General features: G+C 42.2%; 1 pseudogene; it reads left to right on the top strand.

Annotated features, from left to right (window-relative positions):
- Nucleotides 1–1,180, top strand: part of LOC103071185 (DNA primase small subunit pseudogene) — a 1,246-nt pseudogene extending 66 nt beyond the window's left edge.
- The last annotated feature ends 6,361 nt before the right edge of the window (nucleotides 1,181–7,541 follow it).

Here is a 7,541-nt window from a genome sequence, read left to right as displayed (position 1 = left end):
TTTCCCTAAGCCCAGTACTATCACTGGCTCAACTATGGCAGGGTGGTAAAGAATTACTTTCAACATCATGGGTTTTCATTCACATTGAAAGGTGATATTTACATTCAGTACCAATCCTTCAACAACCAGAGTGATCTGGAAAAGGAGATGCAGAAAATGAATCCATACAAGATTGATATAGGCTTAGTATAGTCCCACAGACCAAATCAACACAATACAGTGCATCTGGGAGCTTTCCAGGCTCAGGAAAAAGAACTGGTGTTTGACATTGACATGACAGACTATGACTATGTGAGGAGACATTGTGCAGTTGTGCAGACATGTGTTCTAAGTGCTGGACCCTCATGACGATGGCCATACACATCATCAACCAAGCATTGAAGGAGGACTTTGGATTTAAACATCATCTCTGGGTATATTCTGGAAGGAGAGATGTTCATTTTTGGGTCTGTGATGAATCAGGTAGAAAACTGTCCTGTTCAGTATGTTCTGGGATATCTGAATATTTGAACCTTTTAAAGGGTGGTCAGGACGTTAAAAAGAAAGTTCATCTAAGTAACAAAAATTCACCCTTTTGTCAGAAAATCTATAAACATAATGAAAAATACTTTGAAGAATATGCTTTGGTTGATTAAGATATTTTTGAGAATAAAGAAAGCTGGGATAAGATTTTAACCCTTGTTCCTGAAACAATGCATGATGAACTTCAACAAAGCTTCCAAAAGCATCACAATTCACTTCAGCATTGGGGGCATTTGAAGAAAGCAGCCAGCAGGTATCAGAATAACAGCAAAAATGACCCTGGCTTGAATGGGAGATCATGCTCCAGTACTGTTTTCCACAACTGGATATCAATGTTAGCAAAGGAATCAAACATTTACTGAAGAGCCCTTTTAGTGTTCATCCTAAAACAGGTTGCATTTCTGTGCCTATTGATTTACAGAAAGTGGATCAGTTTGATCCATTTACTGTCCCAGTCGTAAGTTCCATTTGCCATGAATTGGATGCTAATTCCACTAATGAAAAAGAAAAAGAAAATGGAGCTGAAACTGATATCAAACATAGAACCAGAGATTATAAAAAGACCACTCTAGCTCCTTTTGTAAAAGTTTTTGAGCAGTTTCTTGAAAACCTGGATAAATCTCGAAAAGGAGAACTTCTTAAGAAGAGTGCTTTATAAAAAGTCTTCTGAAAATAGCTACTCCCTTTATACCAATGTGGATATCTTCTACCTTCAACCAAGAATCAAATACCTCAAGAGCCATTTAATAAATATAGCAGAACTAAAAAAAAAAATAAAGAAGAAAAGAAAAAGAGAAATGCATCCCTGAAAACTGACATACAAGCTGAAATCTGACTTGCTTGCCGATTAGTCATCATGTGTACAGTGTTACCTTAGAGACCAAGAATTAAGTATACAAAGAAGCCTAACATTCACAACTTTGAAGAAGCTTAAATTCAATTACACAGAAAAGACACATACACATGAGAAGTTTAATACAAGAAAGCATCAGAAAGGCATCAAATATGTGGCACAAATAAGTGATAAAAGGCAAAGGGACTGATGAATCATTAGGGGCTGGTGTAACCCAGAAAGAGCTCTCAGAGAAGGCAGGACAGGATGTAGACCGTACAACGATGGTTTTCAAATGTTTTTGACTAAAACACACAATAAGAAATACATTTTACTGAGTCACTTTGCTGTTCAGTAGAAACTAACACTGTAAATCAACTGTACTTCAATAAAATTTTTAAAAAATAAAAAAAATGAAAAATATACATTTTACACTATGGCACAATATAAACATACAGATGTAAATAAAAGTAAAACAAGTTTCATGAAACAAAGCTTGTTCTCACAAAATGAGATCCAATTGATTGTTTCTATGCTATTTCATTCTCTTACATTTTTCTTTATGCTGGTCAAATTCCACTAAATTGGGGCTTCCCTGGTGGCGCAGTGGTTGAGAGTCCGCCTGCCGATGCAGGGGACACGGGTTCATGCCCCGGTCCGGGAAGATCCCACGTGCCGCGGAGCGGCTGGGCCCGTGAGCCATGGCCGCTGAGCCTGCGCGTCCGGAGCCTGTGCTCCGCAACCGGAGAGGCCACAACAGTGAGAGGCCCGCGTACCGCCACAAAAAAAAAAAATTCCACTAAATTAAGTTCATTACCCGCTAATGAGTCACAACCTAACATTGGAAATTTCTATAACAGAAAATATTTCTGCACACAGTAAAGGTCCTTCATGAAATAAAAGGAAACCCAAAAGTAATTCTCACCTCTTACAAAAGTGATCCAAGCCAGCATGACCTCTAGCTCTTTCCCACCATTCCTTCTGCTTCTCCTCATTTCCAGTCGCATAGCTACCTTAGCAATAAGAAATCCACACCCAGAATGTGGCTACATCACATATTTACATGATAACCTACCACCTTCTAGCACCACCAGCAGCACCAGCCTGATTCTTAGTCGGAATGTATGAAGCTTCTTCACCGGAGCATAAGTGAAGGTTGCTATCAGAGGACTAGATGGAGATTTCAGACCAGACCTACCTTTTAGGTCCTGAGGCTACACATAAACACAGGGAATTTATCCATTGGTCCCATATGTTTCTTCATGAGCATTAGTTTTCAACCCAATTCAGTTTTCCAAGGTCAGACTTTAAAAAATTGATCAGACTTCCAGTTACTAAAGATAGAAAAATATATACCATGCAAAGTAGGCTACCAATTTTCCACAGATTTATGGTGATCCCTCATCAATACCCACCAATGTTGATAAACATTTCCTCTGGGAAGGAGCTCTCATTCTTTAGTCATGCCCAACTGAAATACTCACTTTCATCAAGTATAGACTTAACAAAAGCCTCCAAAAATTTGCCCTCTAGAGCCTAAGAGAAATAGCACTCATCATCACCAGCTTCATAAATAGTTCACAGACATTCCTCAGTGTTTTCTTTTTTAAGGAAGAGATAGCTGTTTAAAAATAAAATGTTAACTCAAAACAAAATAATAATCAGTCTGAATCAGGCAGGAATCAGGTTCAGAAATGCATCCATTGCATTTATTGATACAAATGATGAAAATATATTTATTGATCAGGTATTAAAAATTAAAACCCAAATTAATAAATATACATTTCTCATTTTGCCCGACCATTTACAAGCCTCCTTTAAAAATCTGGAAGAATGGTCATCTTAGTCTGCTGATAGGCATAACTAATGTTAACAATCTGGGAAGGAACAGGGTACAGCTGACATATATGTCACTGTGTTTCATATGCACCTGCTAACCTACCCCAGTACCAACATTACCAAGGGAGATTGGAGCTGCCTCCTGGCCAATTTGGCTGACTCAGGAGTTTTTTGTTCGTTTTGTGTGTGTGTGTGTGTGTGTGTGTGTGTGTGTGTGTGTGTGTGTAATCTGAAGAATACTGATGGCATTTAATGCTCTAAAGCTAAACCAGGAAGGTAAGGATGAATGCTCACTTATGTCTACTCTTAACCAATGCCACTCCAAAGGGCAGCAGTGTCCCTAGAATGGTCATTTTCCTTAAAATGAATCTTCATACCCGCATAGGCCCTAATTTTAGGGCTAAGGCTCCTCTAAGAATGAATAAGAGGTCTTTCTGTAAAGCAGTTATCTGTGAGGTTTTCGTGACTAAACGACCTGTTAATGAGATTTGGATGAGATCTGATTATTCTTCCTCCTTTAACGCCAAAGATAGCGGTTAAGTAGGATTTACATTTTTAAACGTCCATATAACAAGCTGGGACCAGGCTGCTTCGGTCTATTTAAATTATTGCGAAGGAATGAAATGCATTCACTTACTAATTACTGTATTTGCTCTCCTACGCGTCTCGCTGTTGATAGGTCAGGGGTGGGAAAGGCAAACTGCTGCTACATCCTTTTAATCAAAAGGCAAGGTGAGCTGCTTTTCTCCCGTTCTTCGTGGGGTAATTTGTACATTTACATCAGGAAGGGCTGGCTTCTGCCAGGGGTGGCCTTGGGAATCCAAGGAAGCCCTATAATGCACTTCCAGGGTGGGAGTCACCGGAGGAAAAGGGCCTTGGAGACCCCGGCGCGCAGTTGGGCCGCTTCCAGGGTATCGGGCCGCAGCCCTATGGCCAGCTAGACGCCTGGGCGGGCCTGGCTTCCTCCGCCAAAGTGGGCGGTGAAGGCACCTCCCGGGCCTCTTCGCTCAGGTTTGGGAGAAAAGGCGACAAAGGCCCGAGGGCAGCCGGCCCGATGGGAGGAACGAAGCGGCTGCGGCGCTCAGCCACCGCGCCCGAGGTCCCCGGCTGGGCGCAGGCGGGGGCGCTGCAGGGAGGCGCGGGCTGCGCGATCGGGGGCTGCGGCGACCTGCCAGTCGTGGCGGCCAGGGAAGGACCCCGGGAAGGCCCTGGCACCTGACTGGCGCCCGCCTCGCGGCCGATCGGTGGGTGAGCCTGTGGCTCCCGAGGCGCGAGACGCCCCCCGCGCGGCCGTAATCCGGCAGCCGCGCTGCGCCTCCCGAGTGCAATTTGACCGGTGTGTCCCCGGTCGGTCGCCTAAGGCCACGGCTGGCATGAGAGCGAGGCCGAAAGAGAAAAAAGGGAATGGGGTGGGGGAGGGGATCGGGAGCGAGGAAGCGGTGTCATTTACACCAACTGGGCTCTTTCCTGACCCAGCCGCTCATCTGTCACCGCTGTCTCATTCCTGTTATTTACATCTGTCTTTAGCATTCTAATTACTCGCTTTATTACTTTAGCCTGAAGGAATCCTGTAAAAAACAACGGAGATGAGGATCCTACCACACAATAAAACTGCCCAAAATCCCCACTGCACATTATACAGAGCACTTGAGAATATTTGTGCTGTTATATGACCTCAATATGTCCTTTGATTGATCCTATTATATCTTTCTCCCTTCTCTTTCTCCGTGTGTATGTGATGAACTCTTTTAAGGTGTGGAGTGTAAGAATAAACTGTTTAACAAATGATGAAAATAAGATTATTCTTGGAAGAGGAGGTAAAGGGGGAGATGGGTCTTCTCTAAAAAGACTTTGAGGTATTTGAACCAACCCCATCTGGGCCCAGTTCCTGAACTCTTGGTTTTATTTTTTACTTAATCTGTTAAAGTAGAGCTATCTTCACACACAAGCTAAGGCTGAAAGAATCTTGGAAATTTGGAGGAGAGAATAAAATCCCTAATGTCTTTCATTATCTTGCATTAATCTCCGAGTTCCCAGAAGGTCTCAGGAGGGGAAGTCAATTTAGAGTAGTGATAAGAAGTGGGGTTAAAAAATCATGGTGGTTGGAATGCTTTTCTTTTAATGTGAGATTTAGAATGGGGTGCGATATCTTACAAACCCCTGATAGCAAGGTTCACAGATACACTCAGTACTTGAATCCAAAGGAGGCTGATCTAACCTACCAGAAAATTCGGGACAAAATGCAGCTTTCTGTTATTTATTCCTTCTAGTGGAATTATTGTTGCACTCACTTGCAATTTGCTGGCTGTACTAATGTTTTCCTTTATTGTGTTACACTAACATAATCTCCTCCAGAAAAAAAAAAAAAAGACAAAATATATAGATTTTCAGATAAATAACTGAGGTAATTTATTGGCCTCTATGCTCTTCTGATGGTGTGGTTGATAGATAATGTAATAATATGTACATAATTAAGAGGTTTTACTATACCTCCGTCAAAATAGGTCCAGGGGCAGTAGCTCTGACTTTAGGCCTATGATTTTCTTAATAGATATTTATAAACAACTAGGCATTAAGTGAGGGATGGAGGTATGAAGAAAAAAAAGAAAAGAAAACTGGAAAATTCTCTTATAAAGGATTTTAGATTAGAGCCCATTTTTTTCATAATCCCCATCCCAAACCTCATAAGGTTCAGTGAATAATGAGAAGGAAAAAAAAGAAGAAGAAAGAAACATTGAAGACAAACATACTCCTTCCCAGAGAAATGAATGACTTACACCCAGGTCAAGGAGCGGGGGGTGGGGGTGGGGGGGGGTGGGGGGGGAGGCTTCCAAAACACCTTTACAGGATCCAGAAATCTTCCATCAAGGAAGCATGAAGGCTTCTGGGAAATCATTAACAGCGAACTTGGCCACCACATGCCCCCTTGCCCCGGCTACTGGAGGTTGCCCATTCGAGGCATGGTGTACTTGCTCTTCCAAACTCATCTAAATTACATCAATAACAGAGCGCACTCTTTAATGAGCTCTCAACTTTAAAGACTTGAAAGATATTAACAAGCCGCTTGACAAATGGTGCTTAGAAGCACATTAAAGACGCTGCTAATGGAGCGCATAATGACGGCTAATTTTCGATCAGATATAAATTAGAGCCCCAACAGTTATTTGCCTTAAGGACTTTATGTAAATGATTCTGTTCTGTATAAACTGAAAAGCGAAGAGAGCCCTGCCATTTTGGCAATCCTTGTGGATATGATTAATAGATCTGCAACAGAACTGGGCAGAGACAACTGATGGCATTTCCATCTAAAAGTCAACGTGTTTAGGTAGTAAACATGATATAGCCTCTAGAGTCCACGTGTGCTGCTTCAACCGAAAGAGTAAAAGACGTCCTTGGCATCTCCTCCACATGGTTAAAGAGGTTCACAAAAGAAGAGCATCCAGGCTCATCTCCCTAGACCTGCACCTCACACCCACCGAGATACCCAGAACAGCCACAACTTTCTCCTTCACTGGGACCCAAATCTGCGTTATATGCTCCCTAAACACACATCCCCGCATCATCTTCAAAGACACTGTCAACTTTACTGGGATCTACGCTCTATTGATCACTTTTTAGAATCCTTTCACTGTGAAATTGCTTCAGCTCTCATTCCTAGCTTCGCACACAATACAGGTTCTCTAAGACAGTGCTGGAAGAGGAAGGGATTGGGAGAGGAAAGTGAAGAGGGGGAGAAGGGGCAAAATGATGACAGTAATGGTGAGGCGGGAAGAAGGGGAGTGGAAAAGAATGTGAGAGCGGGAGTTCAGAAAGCAAAGACTGGAGGAACTCTAATACCTACTAATTTAAAGTAAAGGAGACACCCGTAGCTTTGCTTTTTCTTTCTTTCTTTCTTCCTTTCTTTCTTTCTTCCTTTCTTTCTTTCTTTCTCTTTCTTTCTTTCTTTCTTTCTTTCTTCCTTCCTTCCTTCCTTTCTTTCTTTCTTTCTTTCTTCTTTCTTTCTTTCTTTCTTTCCCTCTCTCTTTCTCTCTTTCTCTCTTTCTCTCTTTCTTTCTTTCTTTCTTTCTTTTTTTCCTCCTGTGCCTTCCACATTTTAAGAGTTAAGTCTCAAGCCATCAGAGTACATAAAAGGGTTTGGGGACTGATCCTTCAAGTTGATTTCCTTCCAGCCTAGTCCTGCTCCAGTGGTTCATGCGAAGCTTGGAAGAGGAGTTACCCTAAGACTGTGTTACCCGTGTCCAGTTTCTGCTTTATCACGTCTACTTGGCGTCAGCTGGGGTGATTGCCATGTTTAACACTGGGATTGCTTAGAGCTATTTCTGGCTGCAGTTTCAGAGATAACATCCTT

This window comes from Lipotes vexillifer, unplaced genomic scaffold (assembly GCF_000442215.2).
Source record: "Lipotes vexillifer unplaced genomic scaffold, Lipotes_vexillifer_v1.1 scaffold269, whole genome shotgun sequence".
Lineage (NCBI taxonomy): Eukaryota > Metazoa > Chordata > Mammalia > Artiodactyla > Lipotidae > Lipotes > Lipotes vexillifer.
This window is presented reverse-complemented; position numbering and strand designations above follow the sequence as displayed.